Source organism: Tachyglossus aculeatus, chromosome 8, assembly GCF_015852505.1.
Source record: "Tachyglossus aculeatus isolate mTacAcu1 chromosome 8, mTacAcu1.pri, whole genome shotgun sequence".
NCBI lineage: Eukaryota > Metazoa > Chordata > Mammalia > Monotremata > Tachyglossidae > Tachyglossus > Tachyglossus aculeatus.
This window is the reverse complement of record NC_052073.1, coordinates 19,248,860-19,255,116: the sequence shown is the minus strand read 5'-3', so window position 1 is coordinate 19,255,116 and position 6,257 is coordinate 19,248,860.

The following is a 6,257-nucleotide window of genomic DNA, read 5'->3' as shown; positions in this document are numbered from 1 at the left end:
CTGGCATTCCGGCTCCCCCGCCGTTCTCCCGATCCCTCCGACGGGATTCCAGCTCCCCGCACCCGTTTCGCACCAGCTCCCGCACGGGCCTCGTGCGGAAACTCTGGGAGCCTCGGCTAATACCCGACTAATAATCCATACCGCCCAGATCCGCACCCTGGCCTCAGTTACCGGGCCAGGGTTGACAGTCCGGTCGGATTTTGGCCCTGAAACTTTCCGATAATTGAAGCCACAATCACCCGGGCAAATTCCGTCTGGCCGCTCTAACTATAACCTCAGCCCGTGCTGAAATGGGTGCATTCTGCTGCACCGACTCCGGAGCCGAATCTCGAGGTACATAAGGTCAACCCGTTTGCAAAATTCAGTTACTTTCATGGGACCCTGCCTATTATCCGTCTGACTAATCAATTCTGTTCTTAAGTCGGTTATTCTAAACTCCTTCCACCGATAATGTACACTTTCAAGGTATGCACTCTGTGCCCATCAAACCCGCTGCGGATGCTAAATGTTCGGGTCCCCGCCAGCTTTATTCATTCAGTCGTATTTATTGAGCGCTTACTGTGTGCAGAGCACTGTACTAAGCGCTTGGGAAGTACAAGTCATATGCAGACGGTCCCTACCCAACAACGGGCTCAGTCTAGAAGGGGGAGACAGACAACAAAAAACATGAAGACAGGTGTCAAAACCGTCAGAATAAATAGAATTATAGCTATTTGCACATCACTAATAAAATAAGTAGAGTAGTAAATATGTGCAAGTAAAATAAAGTGTAATAAATATGTACTAATATATACAACTGCTATGGAGAGAGGGAGGAGGTAGGGCGGGGGGCGATGGAAAGGGGAGGAGGAGAGGAAAAAGGGGGCTCCGTCTGGGAAGGCCTCCTGGAGGAGGTGAGCTCTCAGTAGGTTTATATCCTGTGCCTTTTATTAGACTGGGATGTTTCTGCGGCGCGAAGGCTTGGTTGGGTGCGGAGAAATGGGACTGGAGTTGGCAGGTAGAGGAGGCACTGAAGTCTTGTCGGGTTAGTTCCTTTTTTAGCACACAAACTCTGGGACACGTTCTACTCGCAGCTGTGCCCGCGCTTGCCGGTAACCTACATGTTCTAAGAGTTATCCTGCACGCATTAGTGGGGTACACTTGAGTCTCCCTTAGTTTCAAGCGTGCGCGTAAATTCTTAAACAACAGACTCTGTGGAGCAGAGGTGATAAACACTGCTTGTCACATCGTTGCCTCTTATAATTCCACAGAGCTAGTCTTGGGCATGCTCCAAAATATGGGAGGCTTAAGCAAGTTGTCCTTCCCTAGGTCCTGAACTTCCGTGCGTATTCGCCTCTGTGTGTGTATGTGTGTGTGTGCACGTTGCTTGTGTTGCGTGTCTCCTCTCTTTTCCCTGCGGATGCAGGGACTGGGGAATGACACCAATTTTGTCGGGAAAGCAGGAGCTGAAGGGGACACCCGACCGACGGCTCTTCCCTCGTACGTTTCATTCATTCATTCAATCATATGTACTGAGCGCTTACTGCGTGCAGAGCACTGTATTAAGCGCTTGAAAAGTACAAGTCGGCAACACAGAGAGACGGTCCCTACCCAACAACGGGCTCACAATCTATGCTGCTTATTCCGAGTCGGCCACCAGGGTCGGGGCTAGAGTGGACAGTGGGTTGACAGATGTTCCTCTGTCCGACTCCTTCCTAGGTCTCCGGGTTTCCCCCGAAAGAATGATAAAGAAAAGGACCCCGGAGTCGCCTGCAAAAGATATATGGGACACAGGGATCTGCTCCGGGAAGACAGGGCTCCTGGGAGCACGAACACTCGGAAATGCGGTTTTGGAAAACAAAAGTCGGATCAATGAAATGCGGGTCTGTACAAATGTGTGCAATCTATTGAACACTCATTCATTCATTAAATTGTATTTATTGAGCGCTTACTGTGGGCAAAGCACTGTGCTATATGTTCGGGAGAGTATACTATATGATAATAATAATAATGATGGTATTTGTTAAGCACTTACTATGTGCCAAGCACTGTTCTAAGAGCTGGGGTAGATAGCAAGGTAACCAGGTTGTCCTACGTGGGACTCACAGTCTTAATCCCCATTTTACAGATGAGGTAACTGAGGCACAGAGAAGTTAGTTAAGTGACTTGCCCAGAGTCACACAGCCGACAAATGGCGGAGCCGGGATTAGAACCCACGACCTCTGACTCCCAAGCCCGTGTTCTTTCCTCTAAGCCACGCTGCTTCTTAACAATACTACATAACAATAGAAGCACATTCCCTGCCCACAGCGAGTTCGCAGGTCGGCGTGTTCAGGCTCCACGGCCCCTCTAGGTCTTTGCACACCTGGTTTGCAGGACGGAGCCCTCGCTAAAATTTGCCCGAGTCTTTCCACGGGTACAAACTCAGTCGGGTTTAATTTCGTGGCTCAGGCTCTCTGGAGTTTCGGCCGTGGGGAGTCTCCGACATCTGTCCGATCCAACAATGCCCAGCCCCCTCTCCCCCCTCTGGATTAGTGAAGGTGCGGGCAGGGGAGCGGAGAGCCCCCAACGCCTTAGGGTGTCCTTACTCCAGGTGCACCCCACCTCCTGCATCCGTGGGGGCTGCAGCTCAAGGTCGAGATCGGCAGCAGAGCTCGCCCCTGCTCTCCAAGGGAACACGCCCCATTGAAGTGCAGGAGCGTTCCCCGCCTCTACACTCCCAATGTTAACACTCAACACGGGTTTTCGGTGAAATTTTCGATCCGGGGAGGGATTCGGCTTTCCCGGCTCCTCTCCTGGGCTTCGGCTCCCTCGGCATCCCGCTGGAGCGCAAAGAAGCCATTCTTATAGACTGAGACAGCGCCCTGGGACCCTCGAGGAAACTTTCTGATAGCCGTGGGGGCTGCTGACTCTCTGTCCGGGAAGGGTTTCCAGCCCCCCGCCCCGGCCCCAGTGTCCCTTAGTAATGGGTTTATGTTGGGGGGGGAGGGGTTGAGGAGAAAGCAGAGGGTCCCAATCCTCGCAGCTCCAGTGACCCCGCAGGGGTTTCATGGATTTTTTTTAGGACCTTGGGATCTCCGCGGCCCAAACAAAGCGTTACCTCGATTATTCGGGAAGCTCTCTCAATTGGCCACCCTGTTTTAGCGGGGAAATAAATCATAGTCCAAGAAGGGTCTGGGCAATCCCGGACCCCCATCCAGAAGCCCACCCGGCTGTCCCGAACGAGGTCCGTGCGGTGCGGTCCCACCCCCAGCTTCCGCGAGCACCGACACCGAATCTGCCGCCGGCGCTGGGGCTGCCTGGGTTCCATTTCATTCTCTCTTAACACCGGGACTCAAATCCTTGGATTTGGGGGCAATTAAGGTCAAACGCTAGTTCCTCTGCTATTTCCCACGGAAAACCAAGACTTAAGACGCCCTTAGGTGATCGTAGTTTGCATATCACCATTTTCATTTTTTCTCTTAACCCCAATAAGCAAATGGAGGGAGGAAAAGGACCAAGAAAATTTTCCTGCTCGCTCGCTCTCTGGCCTTTCATAAATCTATTTCCTCCATCCAGATCGCGGGCGCCAAATTCCAATTCAACTCAGCCGGGTGGAGAGGGCAGCAGGCTGAGTGTTGGGACCGGAGCAAACTACTGGATAGCCGAGAGACTGCGGGTCCATATCCCTTCTCCCCCGCGAAGTGGAGGGCAGAGACTTCTTGACGTTTCCTCGGCCGTAACATGACGGCCACAGATGCAGGTGGTACCGTGCCAGCGTAACACCAAGGCGACGCAGCAATTAAAATCTATTCTTTCTTAAACATGATATGTTAGCTGACATAAGATGAAATGGTCGACCGCTCAACGCTACCTACTGTAAAAACACCTTGTTAAGTGAACCTAGCGTTTAGCCGTGTCTAGAACAAGAGGACGGATGGAAATCGCTCTCGGCCGGGTCTCCCTCCGAGGCCCCGTTTGAGACCGGCCCTCCGGCGTCCAAAGGCATGGCTCAGTTTCTCATTTCAAGTTTATCTCCCTTTAGGAGGATTTGGGCCGAATTTTCGCTCCGCCTGCACCGGCCTGACAATCCGCCCCGGACCCTGCTCGGCGGTGGAGCCGGTCAGCCTACAGTCCCGCGGGGGAGCCGCTCCTCTCCTCCTCCTCCTCCCTCCTCCACGTCCCCAGGGGACGGAACAACCCTGTTCCCTACTCACTCAGGGGGAACCCAGGAGAGGGGCTGGAAAGGCCACTGGTTCGGGGACACTTTGGACTCCCCCGACGTCGCCCCCACCTCCTCCACCTCTCCTTTTCGGGTGTTTGTTGGCGGTCGGTGAACGGTCTAAACCTGGTCCTCCCGGGCCATCCCCTCCCGGGACACGATCATTCCCCTTTTGGCCTCCTTCGTTGTTTAGAAATTATTATTTCCGCGGTCGCCGGTGGCTGCGGGGTTTTGCGGTGCGGGGAGGGGGTGGCCCGGACGGCTGGCGGAGGAGTCCGATCGGGGAGAGAAAGGAGGGAGGGGATGTATCCCCCTTCCCCGCGGCAGGAATAGCCCTGGAGACGCAAAACCAGCCGGCGCCGGCCCCACCGGCTGCGTACCTGAGAACGGACACTCTGTTAGGATCGGGGTGGGATTCTTGGAAAGTTACTTTGAAGACTCGTTGTGACTCTCTTTGTTTCAGACATGGAAAGTGGTTCCTGCCGCTTCTAGCCGTCGGGTGGGAATGGGGTAGTCTCCCAACAAGTATTTAGTTTGAGAGAAAAAAAAATCCCCATAATCTGACATGGTATTACCAAAACAAAAAAAAAAGGAAAGAAAAAAAGAAAACCTCAGGGAGTAAACATAACTATATTCTTCAGGATTTGGGTCAAATCTCACTTGCCCTCGCAAGGATCCCCAGTGGCTGTGTTTTCAAAGGTAAAGGCAAACGGGGAGATGAAACACGATACAAATACTCCAACCGAATTCGAAAAACGAAAATGACCCGCAGAGGAGGGAAGGGGACAAGAACATTTTTTCCATTTCGTCCCAAATTATTGGAAATCGATCTGATTCCCATGATAATTGCTGACAACCCTCCTTTTGCCTGAAGAAACTAAGTTAATTGAAGAGGGGGTGGGTTGGAGGGAAACGGAATATTGAATTTTCGGCAGAAAATCCGTTCTCTTTCTTCTTCGCCTTCTACCTCTTTAGAGAGATCCCGTATTCAGGGCCCGAGGGGGTGTGCGCGGAGGAAAAAAAACCCTCGGGGTCCGCCGGGCCCCGGATCCCCGAAACTTGGCCTCCAAGCGAACTCCGCCGGGCCGGGAAGATGGACTCTGGGGCGGAATGGAGGGAGGGCCGGGGGCCTGGGGTCGGGACGGACTATTCGACATCTTATTCTCTATATGGCTTCGATTTAATTCAAAGATCTGATCAATCAATTTTCGCTTTTTTAAGAGAAGCCCCACTGAGTCCGCGGGCCAGGCGGGGGCCGGGGAAGGGGAAGGGAGGAGGCGGGGATCCCCGGGCTCAGGCCAAGGCGGCCGGACCCAGCCGCGCTTGGGTCTTTATGTTGTCCTTTCTTCATTATTTTATTTTCGACTCTCCCAATTCCGGGAGAAACGTTCCGTCCCCTCTGGACAGTCCTGGCCACGTGACGGCGTGGGCCCGTCCTCTCCCGGGCCGCAGCCGGAGTCCGGGGCTCCAGCCGTGACCCCCCGGCGGCCGTGGGGAAGGTGGGAGGGGGCTGGGGGCGAGAAAGGAGCCAGGGGAGGGAGGAGGGGGGTGGGAGAGGCAGAAACTTGGAGCCGCCACCCGTCCGGAGGGGCTGGGGAGGCGGGGAGAAGTCGTGGAGAGGAGAGACGGTGGGCGGGTGGGTGGGGAAAGCGTCTGAACTTTGAAAAAGTTTGTTCGGAGGGGGTGGGGCTGGGGGTGGGAAGGGGCTCGGGGGCCGGGCCTGGCCCAGCCCTCTCTCCGGGATTCCCTGCCGCGCTCTCTCCAGTTGCCAGTCGCTCGCCCGCCCGCCCGCCGCGGCCGCTGCCCCCTCCCTCCTGCCCTCCCTCCCCGCCACCGTAAGTATCTCTTCTCCGCTCAACTTTTTTTTTTTAATCTGCCAACTGGAGCTCCTAGAGGAGATAAGCGCTCCGAAAGGGGTTTCTCCGGCAAGGGGGCAGAAGAGGGGACGCTGTGGGCCAGCGGGGTGGGACGGGCTCCCCCAGCCAAAACCTGGGTTGTTTGAGCCGGAGCCGTTTTCGACCTGTCCCCGGCGGGGGTCGGACTTTTTAATTGATTATGGTGATCGCGATTTTCATTA